The sequence below is a fragment of the Chroicocephalus ridibundus genome, chromosome 4 (assembly GCF_963924245.1).
Source record: "Chroicocephalus ridibundus chromosome 4, bChrRid1.1, whole genome shotgun sequence".
Taxonomy (NCBI): Eukaryota; Metazoa; Chordata; class Aves; order Charadriiformes; family Laridae; genus Chroicocephalus; species Chroicocephalus ridibundus.
Genome location: NC_086287.1, coordinates 24824375 through 24842146, shown reverse-complemented (window position 1 = coordinate 24842146; position 17772 = coordinate 24824375).

Sequence of the window (17772 nt, the reverse complement as noted above, 5' to 3'; positions counted from 1 at the left end):
AAAGGGCCAGAAATGGTCTAAGACATGCTTCCAAATTCATCATGTCTTCTCAGTGCTATCAAGCTGGGCCTTACTAACGAACCGCGTCTTGCTGGGTGTGAATAAATAACACAGCACCCGGGACTGTATTATTATTGAGTTCCACTAACACCATTATAAGCATATCTAAGTCAGAAAATTTGAATTAAATGCTTGGTGTGTATACATACATACACACATACATATAAATATATATAAACCCCATTCTAAACTAATTTTGACCATTGTCTAAAGGGCACCGTTCTTTTTTTTTTCTGAAGAAGAACAAATGCAGTGGTTAAAACTTGCCACGAAATAGCACAGGCAGGTGTAAATATATTAAAGTTTACATAACTGTGCTTTTTTATGTTTAAATCACAGTTTCAAATTCTTTGCTTGAATACATTGATAACATTTTTAGCCCGCAAATAATTTGCCACTAAAGTAAATGAAGATCTTTCTCTTGGCCACAGTGCATTTAGAATTGGGAACTGTATTTGTGACAGACAGATCTGTGAGTACATCTTCTTGATGTCAGTGAATGATCTGATAATACCCCTGATGCATTTCACAGCGAAGCACCACGTAAGGAAAATTACAGCTTTTGGCAGTCTCTGCTTCATTCTTGCTTGACTCGCAGGTGTTCCCTTGCTTTCAAATACTTGTGGTCTGGGCATATTTTCAGGGTGGATGAAATTAAGGCTTTCCTGCTATTGAACGAAAAAAAAAGTAATTAACATTCCTTCTTTACAATGCAATGGGTAGCAAAGAGCACATGTTATTGTTTGGTTTGTCACCCTTTTTAAAAGATGTCAATTTTTATATCTGAAGGGTTTTAAAAGTAAATACAGAATTATTCTCTTGTCTCCTGACAGCGTTAGGCAATATTCTTTTTATTTTTCTTTTTTAAAGATTACAAACAAGATTTATTTCCCTTTGAGGCAATTTTTCTTACATTCTTGTCTTTTAAGATTTTAACGGCATTCTGTTTAAAAAGCAAAAGCCAGACTGGCTGTGTTTCTTTAGGATAAAGAGGGGGAAATTCCATTTGCTTCTATACATTCCTCACATGTTTGGTTGTGCATAGCACTGGAAAGCACGTATACACACCGTTGCATCTGGAGTACTGATATCTGTTCTTCACTATGCTGTCAAAAACGTATGCAATACCTCTGACATAAATCTGAAAAGGTCAGGCTGATAAATATGAAGAAATAATGTAGCTCTTCTTTAGCTCTATCTGAGAACAGATGGTAAATCATACTTAGGAAAATAGAGGGCTTTGGGGTTTTGGTTGTTTGGTTTTTTTAAGAGAAACATTCCTCAAAGTTTCTTCAAGGCTGGTTTGAAGAAAGCGAAACATAAAGTATTATCATGGTATTCTTACGCCATGAGAAGATACTTCCTGTCTTGTTAAATGTCATTATGGAAGTTACAATAATCTAAGACTAGATTTGGAAAAACTAACAGAAGCAAATAGTCTATTTATATATTTCCCTTCTTCATTTCTGCCCACACATTGTCTCAGAACAAGTCGCTTCCCAAAAACTTATTTTAAATCATTCCATAAATGTTTCATCTAAACTTGAGATTCAAAGAAAGAAGCCTATAAATCCATATACATGTCACAGAGCATGTTTATACAATCTGTTTGCATAAGTTTTAAATGAAGATTTGAAATTAATTTTCCATAGATATTCTATTCCACAATATCTATTTCTATATATTTTTTCAGTTTACTGTTTCTGTATGTATATGTATTTTCTTATATTTTTAATGCTCTTTTTATTTTAGGAGGTAAAATCCCTAGTCCTTCTTTCTTTTTAAGATTTAATAAAACTTTAATGGCCAGTTTGAGATACCACAGAAGGAAAATTTGTAGTGTACATATAAAACTTATGGAAGTTACTATTCACTCAAGTTAATACATATACATCAACAGTATTAATACAACAGGAGTCTTCCAAAGTGGCAACTTATAAAAAAGGTTTCCTATTTATAATTAACTGGTTTTCTTTTACTTACCCTGAATGCCCAAATTCTTAAGAAACGTATACTCTTGAACTTTGAGGTCCTTAAAATGCTACCAAGTAGGAAGTTGCTGCAACTCTTTATACATACATAGTAATGTCTGACTCAAGGTATGCGAAAGCTTTACACGCACCTGTTGTCCCCATGTCACAGACAATACATAATACTTCTTTCCACTTATGTAGCAGTTTTACATCCATTACTCACTGACCAGATACGCAAAGTGAGGTAAGGGAGAGCAAATGACAATGCCATACTCAAGTGCGGCCTCCATGGTGATCATTTTTCAACTCTGATTTTCTGGCATATAAAAATGTCCCAGTGTTCGCTCCCATGCACAACATTATTTTTAATTTTAAGATAAAGTGAACGCAGTTACATAATATCAGAGTGACATGGTTTCGGCTGGGGTAGAGTTGACTTTTTTTACTGGCAGCAGGTACAGAGATATGTTTTGGATTTGGGATGAGAAATACTTTTGATAGCACAGTGGTGCTTTCAGTTGCTGCTAGACAGTCAAAACCTTTCTGCCTCTCATACCGCCCCAGCAGCAAGTAGGCTGGGAGTGCACAAGAAGTTGGGAGGAGGCACAGCCGGGACAGCTGACCCCAACAGACCAAAGAAATATTCCGTATCATGTGTCTTCATGCTCAGCATATAAATCTGGGGAACAAGAAGGAAGTGGGGGAGTTTTGGCATGATGGCGTTTGTCTTCCCAAGTAACTGTTATGGGTGATGGACCCCTGCTTTCCTGGAGATGGCTGAACGCCTGCTGCTGTTGGGAAGCAGTGAATGAATTCCTTGTTTTGCTTTTCTTGCATGCGTGGCTGTTGCTTTACCTACAAAACTCTCTTTATCTCAACCCGCACATTTTTTACCCTTCTGATTGTCTCCCCCATCTCAACTAGGGCGATAGAGCAGGTGGCTGCACGGTCTTAGTTGCTGACTGGGACTAAACAACGACACAGAGAAATAAAAGACTGGGAGTGGGAAGGTGGCTTAAAACTGTGCCCATAGAGGGTGTGTGATAGGCACTAACTATTGTCTGATAAGACAGTGACAAGGATGGACTGCTATGACAGAAAGGGAGGGCATCAGCAGTGTGTTATTACAACCTTTGTGCTGAAGCTGATTTTATTCTGTTTTTCTATGACTCTGCTCAGTTGGCCATATTTTGTGTCTCTTCACTTAGTTCAGTTTCCTACGTGATAAGGAGTAGAGGATTGATTGTATTCTCCAGTGCAGTTGTGATCAGTCTAAAGCACAAAATCTCAAGCATCAAGATTCAGTATAAGAATGAGGATAGAAAAGGCGGCAACCAGGAAAGAGGAAGAAGTGTTTCTAGGGCAACATGCAAAATCTTTGCAATAAACAAAGTTTCAAGGAATTTTATTCCTTAGGATTTAGTATATATGTTTGGGTTTATTGGGTGTCTTTGGGTTTTTTTGTTTGTTTGGGGTTTTGTTTGTTTGTTTCTTGGGGTTTTGTTTTTTGGTTTTGTTTTTTTTTTTTAACAGTGTAGAGAAAGGATGGTTCTGTAGGTAGATCAACTAGGTCTCAGGAAACAAAGTTACAAAACCAAGTCCATTTCTGATTAACACAAGTGTATCAGTTAGGACAGTAGAATTTGGGAATGATAGTTACTATTTTAAGCATCTGGAAGCAGACTGTAAGGGACACTGGCGCCCTACAGTTGTATCACAAAACTTTCAGGCAGTTGATGTTGGGAGAGGAACTGAAAGGTGTAGATTTAGGAATGTGAACTTGTCTGTGAGTAGAGAGGAAAGAGAATATCTTAGACTTAGCTGCTAGAAACACGTTAGAAAGGTGTTTCTGCTATTTCTCCTGTCTCTGAGTTTCAAGACACCTTAGAGCTGTCTTGAAAGGAAAACATTTAGGGTAAACAGGAAAGGAGGATATATCTATCCAAAGCCATCTTCCCTATTTCCTATTTGCTGGTTTGCATTTGTCGCCTTTACCACCCTGACTTCTACGTTTTCCACCATTTTGCCTATCCATTAAATGCACAGGGAGCCCAGCTGGTAGATTATGCTCATAGATAGTCATAAAGAAACTGGACACTGATATGTCACAACTAGGGCACCTAAATCCTGTGTAGTCATACCCTTCCTGCACTTTTGCTTCTTGCTTCTAAAATGTATACAATATCACTTTCCTAATTGGTGAGTGTCATGGAAGGGAAAATATATTAAATACAAGAAACACAGCTAAACCATGGTAAAAAAGAACTCCCAAGTACCTAAGTCAGACAGAGTAAACAATACACCAGACTTCAGGCTGTCAAAAAAGCATCTCTTCAGTGATCCTCTGTAACTTTTAATGTTTTGCCAAAAAAAGTCATCATGCAAAATGAAAGCACGCTTTGGTTCTTTATATCACTAGCATAAATGTAGAGTTTCCTCACTGTGTTTCATCTTCCTTTTCCTGCCAGGTGTCAATATCAGCACTACAGAGTGTTGGCGAAAAAATTTAGCACGCTAGGATAGTGAAAGAGATGTTTTGGAAAAGGCTTAGGTATTTCCTTGTAAATAAGGATGTAATGTTCAAAGGAAATGACCGAAATGCAATGATACATGGCTGAACTCTCACTTAGATGGTAGCATTAAATGTCCCTTCTTAGATGTGCTGCTTCAGTGTTTCAACTTGCAGAATGTTAGAAGTCCACGCAAGTTACTGTAAAATACTTCGTTTCATAGAGCAATACATCCAATGTATTGCATTAGAAAGAGGTATGAGATCTTGGAATGGAACTACAGCTTTTGAAAGTTTTAATCTTTTTTTTTTTTTTTAAATTCACTAATTCATCTCTCATTACATTCCAAAAGATGTTTTGCTACTGTAATTGATTTTCTTAACACTGAAAGAGGATAAATTGTTTTCCTAGGTTTGTTTTCTGTTCTTTTTTCTAAAGGTTAATAATCATAAAAAAGATGTTGGCTTAGGGAATGGACAGCTAATGCTATTCTGAATGTCTGAAGATATCTATATATCCTCAACACATCTGGTTGCTAAAGATCCTGTAGCAATTTTCTCCAGAGTGAGGGCTGATTTTCCCGACCCAGTTTCAACTTCATTATTTATTATATGAAATTGTTAATTAATTATTATATGAATTGTTCAGAGTTGCCAGAGTCATGTGAAGGGTCTGGCTCTCCACAAACTAAGAGGCATTTTTAGTATGTCTGAGGGAGACACAAGAGGTGTGGAAAAGGTTATAACCCTCTACTTAGCATATTATCTGTCTTACAGGTTTAAGGGAAGCAGAAATCAAGGTGCCCTTAAACTATGGTTTTGTTATGATTGTCCCTATCTAAAAAGCAGGAATGGGATAACTGTGAAGGGAGTCTAACATTATAGTAAATTCTGTTAAAAACTGATAAGTAGTAGTATTAAATAAGTATTCTTTATCAAGCGCACAATTTGAAGGGGAAAAAAAATCCCTGTCGCGCTGCAACTGAAGCAAATTAAGCGTATGTCCACATTAGCAAGACACACAATAAGAGGACAGCGTGTGGAACCCGTGACAATGGAACCAGGTGGCACTGCAGTGATAATAGAGACGGTGAACCAAATCAGTAATAAGATAGCTACATAACACCGTATGACAATGTGTGGTCAGCCTGCATAAAGAATTGAGACCTTTTGAACTGGCCTATCCTGTCCAAATATACATTCATTATCTTCCTTGCTCTGACTCATGTTTTAGATGAAAATGATTCAGTCTCTAAGGTCCTCCTATAAGATTATTCTTTGGAAGTGGGATAAGAACAAGGGAGAGGCTTATGTGGCATTTTGTCATAAACTCAGAAATGCTGACACTGCTTGTTAGAACGAATGACAGCACATACTCCTGAGAACTGAGTAGAATAATGATAAACATCACTACTGAAAACTTTATTCTTGGAACGTGTTACGAACAACTGTCTTCAAAAGTCACTAACCAACGCTCCCCCCCGACAAAAAAACCCCAACATCACTCCCCCTGCAATTCTCCCGCTATGGATTTTGCTTGTTTAAACGCTGTGTATTTAACAGTATAATAAACTTATCTGGATTGGAGAACATTTCAGATCTAGCTGCTGAATCCCTTTGAATCAAAAAACCCGAACTGGATCTGAAAGAAATCACGGAAATATAGTCTGGGATCTAACAGGATCACGATAGAGTGATTGTATATCGGATACCCTGTAGAAAGGCGTGGGAGAAAAGAAAATACATGAAGGAGGTACCCAAAGAGGAAGTCCTTCCCACAGTGTAGCAATCTGAGCCAAAGCATTTGGTGTAACATATATATATATATGTATGTATACGTGTGTGGATCCATATTTGCACGTTTAAATTGATTTAAAATAAATAAATCAATTTAAAAGTTTCTGATATACAATCACTCTATCATGACCCCATTAAATTCCGGACAGTATTTCTGTGATTTGTTTTCCTTTCATGCTAGCCATCTGAGCTTTATTGCCACTTTTCCTCTCAATTATCTCTCATGTTCCTCTCTTTCAGCTTTCCTCTCTTTCAGTAGGTGCAACCATCTGTTTGTACGGGCGGATTTCAGGAGACACACAGCCAGTCTACATTAATGTCCTCAGGAATGCACTTTCAAAGCGAATCTCTCAGTTCTCTACATTTGCTTGTCTTTGGTTCACATAATGGAATCATCCCAGACTCAAAGAACTGGATTCCTAGACGCTGTGTCCTAGGGGTGCATGTATTCCATTCAGGCTGCAAATGGGGACCAGTTTATGGACCACACAGGAAAAAATCAGAAATAATCTCCTCCACACCAAAATAAAAACATTTTAGACACGTGGGGTTCTCAGCACTGGTTCTACACACTGTCCTCTTATTGTGTGTTTTGCTAATGTGGACATATACTTAATTTTCTTCAGTTGCAGGCTGACAGAGATTTTTTTCCTTTAAATTGTACACTTGATGAAGACATTTCAGAGACAGGCTCCACTATTTAGAGTCTTACCTAGTTTCTTCAGTCTAGAAATCACTTTGTGTGGCCTTTGGGAAAGACTTTTTAAACAGATTGTCAGTGCTCATAGCTTCAGGGTTTGATGCAATTCTTTGAGTATTTCAGATTCTGCAACAACAAGTATAAGTCACAGAAATACATTGTAAGAAATACGATGAAAGAAGAATGTGCAGAAGCGTGGTTCCTTCAATATCTGGTCAATTCTGAGGTTTCTTCTTGTGTTGTCTGAATAAATTATAGATATTCTTTTGCTCTTGTAGTTGCTCGTTCTTCTAATGTGTGACCTCTTGAGCCTTCAGGTTCTTCAGGGAACAGGGTAAGAATGAAAATGACTGAGAAACCTCTTTCACTCCTGCGCTCAGAATGTGCAGGTTTTTCAACTATATGGCAAAGTTTTCTTGAAATGAGATACCTTAGCGATGAAAGTGTCTGCTCTTTTTCTGTCCGTAGATTATAAATCTGTGAACACCAAGAAGTCTTAGCTGCAGAGCTGTTCATAGACAATTTTGAAAAGCCCGGTTTTACTAATCATCATTATTCCATAAAAATGTCAACCTCTCCTCCAACTCCAATCCCATATGCTCTTGATCACAATCTTCTGCCTTTCATCAAATGAGGCCCTAAATGAACTCTGTTCGGTCCTTTCACCCCAGAGCAGTTCACCCAAGTTCAGTGATAAGTTGTAACAGGCCAAAGAAGGAAATCTGCATTGTGTCTGTATCTTTCCCAAACTTAAAAAGCTATCCAGCCTGCTGAATTAAATACTGTTCATGAATTTATTTTGGAAATAGAAAAGAAATTGAAGCCCTTGATGTTGTGTCTAGGTTTTCTTCTAACTATTCACTTTCAAGAAAACAACAACTTCATTTTCATTTTACTCTGAACACACTTTTTCTTACTAGAGCCTAGGATAGTACTAGGGAAACCTACATCTGAAAAAGGATCATCAAAATCTCAAAACATCAGAGGTCTGGCTACCGAGTTATTAAAAGCACCTCAAACCTGATGTGGGCAAGGAAGGAACTAAATTAAATACTATTATTGGTGAGAACAGAAATAAGATTTGTACGATTACTTCTATCCTGAAATCTCAAGGAATCTCAGGTGTGGGTCTTACCATCCTTAATCTTCTCAATCTATATAATCATAGAGTTGTTTGGCTTGTGAGGGACCTTTTAAAGATCATCTAGTCCAATCCTCCCTGTCATTTCACTAGACCATGTAATGTCAATGGCTAAACATTGTGTACATCTGAAATTAAGAAATAACTTATTTTTGATACAAAAATTCAGATGTTTTCTCTTGGGGTTTCATTGTGCAAAGTGATTTGCATTTTGTGATTCTTCTCAGAGAAGTTTTATTGACCCTTAATCTAGTGTCAAAAGCACTGAAGGACAGCCACGACTGCTACAGCAGGAATCCAAGTAATATATATGTGACCCTTGGTGTGTGATTTTCCCATAAATCTGTGCAAGCTCAACAATTGTTTTGAAAATGCTACAAGTACGATCTGACCGAATCAAATTAATTTTACCTTGGTTAAAGACCAAGTAGTCCTAGCTATGAAGATGACAGAATTTCTATGGAGAAGGGAAGAATAAGGAAAAAGAAGTGTTTATCCATATTGCACTTTACAGTCCAAGTTGCTATGGGCCTTTAATGAAGTATGCCACGCTCCATCTCCAGATCCTCCTGATTCCAGCATGCCATCCATGTGGCTTAACCTCGGTTCAGCAAGCGCATTACACTTCTTTTGGACTCAGAACACCTTGCCACACTGGTGATGCCAGAATGGAGCACAGTACTCTCTTGAATCATTCCGAAATCACAAACTGACCTTCAAATAATCCAAGACCTAGCTTCTAGTGTAACACTAATTTCTTTAATAGTTCTAATTTTAGCTGCATAAAATTATATTTGCCATTATTACATAGAAAGTTGAAAAGAAAGTTACAATTAATGGAGTTTATGAAAAGACTGTGTTGAGACACTGCGCTTTTAGCTCTACCAGCTTTAACAACTTTCTTTCTTCAATAGTTTTGCTTGTTTATTGGCTATGCCACGCTGTATGTAAGGTTTACAACATTCTGAACAAGAACTTGGCTTTTTGAGTTGCACTTCTTACATTTTGGTATTCCTTAATAGAAATAAAAATAATACTGGTCCAGCTTCATGGGAACACTGATTTATACCAGCTGAGACTATCGCACAGTAATTCCACTCTATCTTATATGCTGTCTGTATATCTTCTGCACTGGTGAGTTAGTTTAACCAACATCTATGGGGACTTTCCATTTTTTCAATTAGGAGAGAGGTCATTAAGGGTAGAGTTTTGAGAAAATACAGAAAGCAGTGTAGGAAAAGGTCCTAAGCTCATAAATGTTCTTAATTATATATTGTGTCCTTAGTGTAAAGAATTACCTTCAGGTCATTCTGTCTCTTTTATCAGAATAAATCACCATCATCATCTATTCACTTGTGCATTCAATTCATGACATAATAGTGTCAGAGGTGGCACAGAATATATACATATATGCTCAAATTCCAACACAGTGACCCGAATTGTGTCTACAGCTGCCAAGCAGACTGCCATAGACATTTAACAGAAAGGGCTTATTTTAGAGAAATATTTGTTCCTACTGAAGGGAGGTAAATGGAAAAACAGCTTAGGGAAGCAGCCCAAGGAACTAGATTCAAAGCCCATTTATCTCATAACCGAGAAGAAGTTTGAATACTTCATTCTAATCCCTGCTTCATATTAGAAAAACACCACAGCATATGTCCTAAATGGCTGATGCATCAGCAGAATTATACTAGTATACTTTCAGGGTGGAAAACAAGTACAAAAATTTCCTAGGTTAACCTTAGATGGTATTTTTGTAAATTGGAAGAAAAAAAATCATTCTCCAGACACAAACATTTAAACTCAAAGTTTCTGTGTATACACAGCATTCCTAAGAAATATAATTCAGTTCTGTCCTTGGCAGTCCTACGATTACGCACTGTAATAGTAGTCAAAAGTTATAAGTTCAGCTACTGGATTTTCTGAAGAATTTTCTGAGGAATTCCTATATAACCACATGTCTGTGTCATATTTGCAAAACAGGGGGATTCTGCTTTTGCACATTGCAGCTTCACAAGCCTCCTGGGGACTGCAAGGACTTGGGCACAACAGCTCTGGTATATCTGATTTCACAGTGCGTATAACATAAAGTCACTTTACAAGTGCAGAATAGCTTTCAGGTGTTGGACTTGCTGTGTACCTGCAGATCAGTTGCATGATATATGTACATCCAGCACATACACATTGTGATCCTTAACTCACCAGCCGTCTCCAGATATAACCTGAAAAAAGGCAAAGTGTTCTTGAGAAAATTTATCTTCTGTCTCACGGATGACAGTGTGAAATTGAGCTTTGTTCTCCACGTATACTTTACATGGATATGTAAGGATGCAATGGCTCCAGACCCATAATTTAGTATAGATTATGAAAAAGACGCCCTTTAAAAAAAATTGTCAATACAGCATGTATATTTACTGCAATGAACTTCCCCCCCCCCCCCCCCCAACTAATCCCTTTAGCAGAAACTCGGGAAGCACACAAAAAAGAGTCCAACATCAACAATTAATATAAGTGGATTTGATTTTTTTTATGCAGCTCAGTCTATATTTTGTTTTGCTCCTGAAAAGTCATAGGGAAAAATAGTTTTCTCCTTAACCCATTACAAGTGGTAAAGTAGCAGATATCTCACAATTAAGCCAATTTTCAGACAAGCAGATGGACAGATAATGTAGATAAGTGTCCAGTGTTTAGTTTGTGAACGTAGCCTAAGCTTTTCCGAAGTTGACCCATTCCTAATTCAATTATAAGAAAAAGATAAAATGTTACAAGCAATTTGAAATGGTACCTGACCTCTGTTTCTGAATAAGTGCCCAGGTTGATAATTAATTCTGTTTAAGTTCATAAACATGTAACCAAAAAGCTATTAATTTGGGAAAGAGTAATTCCTCTTAATTAGAAATAATCAACACAGAATTGCCTAATCAAAATTAAGTTAATATTTTTTTTCCTTTCTTTTTTTTTTTTTTTTTACTTCGTGTTAGGTAAGGCTTACTGCAAGACAGAAATTTTGGTTGGCTTCTTCTTTTTTTAGTGAATGATCCAAACCCCAAAAATGTCAGCAGGAGTTTTTGCATTTACTTCATTGCATTAGGCCACGGTCTGCCCAGAAGCAATGAGCCACGGCAACACTTGATTCCAGCACTTTCAAGTTACTTTTTGAGGTGGCACAATACATAAATTTAGACTGTTCTATCAATGTCTTGAATCTGAACTGTAACTTCAATTCAACTGAGTGTGCTTATAAAAGACATTGTGATAGATGATTTTTATTTCTATGTTTGCTTGATAATAGAAATGTAAAGAATTTTAAGTTGGTTTAGCTCTTCTTTGACATTCTATTGTTTGTTTTGCAGGATTTTTTTTTTGATAAATATTGAGTCAATCTTGGGCATTGCAGAAAGGAAGGCTTGTTTTATTACATGTTGTACGAAAAGAAAGCACAGTGCCATGATACGTTATCCCTTGCTTCTCAAAATGTCTTACTGATGTACGGTGACACACACAGAAGCTTATGATAGTTATGTACTTCAGAGTTCCCAACGTAGTAAGTTATGGATTCTTACACTTTTTCTAACACAGCTGAATCTGGATCCAAACCATTCTTCAGATCCTACCTTAACCAGAATTCAGCTTTAGTAGGGTGTTCCATGATGCACTGTTCTAAAATACAGGACATGACCTTTCCAATGCCTCTGTTCCCTAAATTTTGGCATTCCTGTGTTTAGAAAAGTAGCATCAGACCCGTGAATGACAGGTATTATCTATAACTTGATACGAGACATGCTAAAATTGCCCCGGTGAATATATATGAATACATATGATAAAATAATAATTCTCCTAAAGAAGATATGCAACATGAGCTGAGCTGGGTAAAATGTACTAATGACTGTAAAGCATTCTTTGTGAAAAGAAGAAAAATCACATATAGACTGTCCACCACCATGCCAGTTTACAATCTAATGAGATTCAAAGTAACAAAGACAAACTTACGTCCCATCAAATGATATTTTTAATGGTCAGAAAGTATGTGAGTAGGATAAGACTTTTGCTAGAATTGATTAGTCATATAATAAAGCTATTTAAAACCTTTAGTACTTCCAGCAAAGCTTCAACTATGCAAGTCTAGAAATATTATCTGATATTATTTTCATTTTTGATGGTAGTTTTCTCTAGAGCTAGTACATTAGAAAGCAACAGATAAAAATGTTATTCCAGAGGCTTGCTACACCTATGTTGTCCTAGAGTTCTTGTCAGTGACAATATCATGTATCATTTAAATTTTGTGTTGATGTCATAACTTCGGTGGACTCAACTCACATCATGAGATTTGGTTGACAAGCACAAAAGGGAACCTTCAACTCCAAGGTTTTCTGATTCACGTGTTCCCCTTGAGGTGTTCCCCTTGCAGTAAATTCACTGACTCAAGTACTATCTACATGCTGAAATAAATATTCAAAAGTTATTCAGACTTTTCTGAGTCCATCCATTACGTGGGGAGGAAGAACTATTTTGTTTCTTTTAGTTAAGAATATTATACTGATTTTACCCCATTTTCTTCACTGGGAATAATTGCCGCCATCATCATCATCATCATCTATCTGGTCCTTCTACTGGGAAGGTACCTATGAGCCAGAGAGAGAGACAGGAGACCTATCTTTAGGTAAAAAGCAGAAATTCATGCCACTTTGTCATCCATCCAAGTAACCACAGTAGAAGACATCGGCGTCTCATCATACTGTGTATTAGAAGTGCGTAGGTGTAACCCACTACCAGCGACAGCAAAACTTTGATCTTTTGAGAAGACTTTCAGAACCACACAATCTCCCATTACTTTCAGGAGACACTGTGTATTGCACTTTCTTTCAACCTAGGGATTTGTTTACCTTTTTAAAAATATAGCTACATTTTCAGTATGCCAAAATACTTGGATATCCGACCATGTCATGGCTAGTCCATTTAGTTGATAGTTTGAAATAAACGAAGGCAGACAAGTAAGTCCTAAAGTCTGATGTGAAATCCTGATCCCTTTAAAATGAAGAGGATTTTGCTTCATTCTGTCTTACTTTGAATAACTACAATGGGACTACGATACTCGACTACGCTACCAATGTACTGTGAAGTCTTAGGTGAGTAGCTTAATTCCACCGAGCTGTAGTTTGTCCGTTAACAAGCAAAATAATATCGTAATGGAAAGCATTTTCTTGTCTTAATAAAAACAGTGTTTTTAATGTTCTGTGAGATTTTTGGAGAAAATACCTATAGCTGCAATTATATGCTTTTATTATTGCTGTAACATCTTACGTGTGTTCCATTAAGCAGTAAAAATCGTGTAATCTTTCTTTTTCAAACTAACAATCCATATGTAACGTAATGACAGACACTGTCAGAGAAATCTAAGGTAGACACAAGAGACAGACAGTTTAAAAGCACAGCTACAGCCACGCAGTACCAATGCTATTGCTGAGAAGGATTCCAATTCTAAGCATAAACACATAAACAGGGCGGGTAAAAAAAAAAGATGGGCTCAAAAGTGACACGTTGATCTGCTCCACCTTTGGCATTCCATTTTTAAGTACCCAAAAGTGGCTAAACGAAAGACAAAACACAAACTAACTTTAGAATCAAGCCTTATCATGTTAAAGCACGTAGTGATAAAATCTGTCTTCATGTTGCAAGTCAAAATCATTTCTAGGGTAAAACCTATTGTCTTCAACAGAGCTTATACCAGATGTGAGTTTGGCCCTGGATGTTCAAAACCACTGCAGTACAACATGAAAAATCCTTCTAAAGGGTAGCAATTTTATTTGCATGCAGAAGGATGGGTAACAGACATCTGGCTTAGCAGGAGTGAGCAGCACTAGTGGCAGCATGAGCAGCAAATTTTGTTATTATTAGCAATTCAAATGCAGGTATCGGATTGGTTTTGTATTTGAATCATTCATCAGGGTTTGCTCCAAGGCGAAAACTTTCTTTCTGAAAGTTTTGTAAAATTTCAGTCAAAACGCTTTTCAGTTTCTCCATAGAATGAAATAGAGGGGAAAAGAACAGAGAAAAACACATCAAAGGAGATTTTCCAAGAGTATTAAGAGTTTTTTGATGTTTAAAACATAATTGAAGCATTATTTACAATCTAGAAACTCAGTTCAGTCCCAAGTCTATAGAAAATTCTGAAATAGGTTTCTCTCGGGCAGTTCTCTGACTTCCATGCACAAGTGAAACTTCCAGTGATTCGCACGCTTGGAAGAATCAGCAGCTTTTCATTTTTGTTATTAACACTCCAGCGACTGTCTCGTTAAAAACTCTTATTCTGTGATTACAATGCGTAGACTTACTCCAAATGGCTTTCTGCTTATGTAATGATCTTTCAATACTGAATCCTACTAAGACAGTCAATTACTAGCCATTCTCCCCTGTCAGAGCAATGAAGCATTTATGTACTTGAGATATTCATGTCTGGAGCTTTAGTTTTAAATCTAAGAGCTCCCCTCACCTTCTGAAATTCCTTGCTTTATCAAGTGAGTTTGTTATATAAAGCCATTACTGAAGGAAAGAATCTTTCATTATTCATCACTTGCTCGCACCAAAAGTCTTGAAAGTATAATAGAAAACAGTCTCTGTTTCAGCATTCAGCAAGGTAGATAAACCATTATCTCAGTACATTAGGAGAGACACAGCCAGAATATATCCCATTTTAAGCATCCATGAATGCTTGCACAGTGCTATGGAAATTTGGGGTCAGATGTGGATAGGTAATTGTATTGCATAAATTGTATTTCTGAAGACACGGTACAGCAGGCAGTTAAAATGCCTAGGAAGCTGGGGAAATTTTGGTACCATGTTACCAAAACACCAGTCCCTATAACTCAGCCAGCACAAAATGAGTAGTCATATGCCAGCCCAAATCAGTGCAGTGGGTTGACCTTGGCTGACGCCAGGTGCCCACCGAAGCCGCTCTATCACTCCTCCTCCTCCTCCTCGATCACTCCTCCTCCTCAACTCGACAGGGGAGAGAAAATATAATGAAAGGCTCGTGGGCTGAGATAAGGACAGGGAGATCGTTCACCACTTACCGTCACAGGCAAAACAGACTCGACTTGGGGAAAATTAATTTAATTTATTACCAACCAAATCAGAGCAAGATAATGAGAAATAAACCCAAATCTTAAAAAACACCTTCCCTCCTCCCCTTCTTTTTTCCCGGGCTTAATTTAACTCCTGATTTCCTCTACCTCCTCCCCCCCAGCAGCGCAGGGGGATGGGGATTGGGGGTTGTGGTCAGTTCATCACACGTTGTCTCTGCCGCTCCTTCCTCCTCAGGGGGAGGACTCCTCACACTCTTCCCCTGCTCCAGTGTAGGGTCCCTACCACGGGGGACAGTCTTCCAGAAACTTCTCCAACATGAGTCCTTCTCACGGGCTGCAGTTCTTCACACACTGTTCCAGTGTGGGTCGCCCATGGGGCCACAAGTCCTGCTCCAGTGTGGGCTCCTCTCTCCACGGGGCCACAGGTCCTGCCAGGAGCCTGCTCCAGCACAGGATCACAGCCTCCTTTGGGCGCATCCACCTGCTCTGACACGGGGTCCTTTACAGGCTGCAGGTGGATATCTGCTCCTCTGTTAACCTCCATGGGCTGCAGGGGGACAGCCTGCCTCACCATGGTCTTCACTACAGGCTGCAGGGGAATCTCTGCTCTGGCTCCTGGAGCACCTCCTCCCCCTCCTTCTTCACTGACCGTGGTGTCTGCAGAGTTGTTGCTCTCACATATTCTCAGTCCTTTCTCCTGACTACTGCTGGTAGCAGATACACTTGGCCAGCAGTGGATCTGTCTTGGAGCCGTCTGGCATTGGCTCTATCGGACACAGGGGAAGCTTCTAGCAGCTTCTCACAGAAGCCACTCCTGTAGCCCCCCCGGCTAGCAAAACCTTGCCATGCGCACCCAATACAATCAGTAACAGTTTACTTCCCTTCAGCTGAACAAGCTGGAAAATACAAAGACCCAATCTGCTCCACAACGGTTTGCTAACACAAACCAACTTTTTAAAGTGTTTTTTTTTTTTCTTTTAATTATTCTAAAAGGCTCTTTCAAAGGTATCAACAAGGACCAAAGCCTATGCCACTGATTTCAATACTTAAAGGTCAGGAACAGAGTTATTTATCACAAATTGTGGATAAAGATGAAAGAAAAAAAAACATTATTGGTTCTCATTTTAATTCAAATTTTTTGAATTAAAAATAAATGCCATGATGTCACTAGAGGTCTAAACAATCAGTTTATATTTGATTCATATTCGTAGTTTGAAGATTTTCACTGTACTAAAAACTGAAGAGTTGAATTGGGGAAAAAAGGAGGGGAAGGAAGAAAGAACAAAGAAAAAACTATGATCCTAAAATGATAAAACAAAGCTGAAATTTTAAAATAATCTGCTATTATTTTTCATTTTACGTACAAGTATAACCATATTTTATGTAGGCTTTGAACTTAATACCAAAATAAAACAGTACCTGAGCTATTTATGTATTGACAGTTACATCTGTTCCCCGTCTAAATGGAAATATTCTTGATTTAATTCAGCTTTTTGCACCTCAGCTACTTTTGCTTTCTACTCCACCTCCAGGTACCAATACTTATTATGAGGCTTTTCATAAGGCAGCTCCATTCATGCCTAACACAGTATTACAACAAACAAGAAACATTTCCTTTCTACTTACTGTATATTTACCATGCGTGGGCTACGCAATACACTTCCACTGTGACATACTTTACCAAATTGCTGAATTTCACTCATCTTCCGAAAATACTTGAATAACTCGCAGCTCTGTGTTCCTCTCACTGCTTTAATGGATCAATACGTGGTATCCTTGGGAAAATATTCAGGAGTAATTTACATATCTCTGTTCTGGTGGGGCTTTTCAAGAAAACAAAGACATGCTGCAAGGAGTTACTGTAGTGATCTCGTCTTTGGAATTATATATTTGGCCAAGAAAAAATTAATATGAGTCTAATAGCTTGGATCCTCACTTTGCCTACCTTACATGTCTACCTGCAGAAACAGCTGCATAAATGGGAATAAAAGATCAACAGTCTCTGCCCCAAGGAGGCTAGGAAAACTGAAATAATACAGGGGTATTGCAGCTCAGGAACGAGGTAAATTGGCAGCTAGAAAATGAATTCATACCGCTATGTAGCTTGGCACATATTCAAAAAATGAATTTGGTCACCTTTGTAGTGCATCATGTAGTACAATAAATTGAGAATGAAGATAAGCAGAGAATCCACCCGGGATTTGTAGCTCTTCTCCTGCTTATTCAGCATATCAACTGCTATTGCCATATTTTTTTGATTGTCATTTTTATTTTATTTTTAAATAGAAGAAATCAAAGTACTCTTTTGATTTATTTTCCTTCCAACAGGAGCTTTAGTTTCATTTCTAATCTCCTGACACTCATTTTTCTTAAGTTGCAGTTTCCTATTTGTACTCTCTAGGCTGTACACAATAAGTACCTGTATGGAACGGGCTCTGGGAATTTTGCCATAACCAAATAAGTGAGGACAGAACTGCTGTCTCATCCTTCCAGTCACCATATTCAATTTC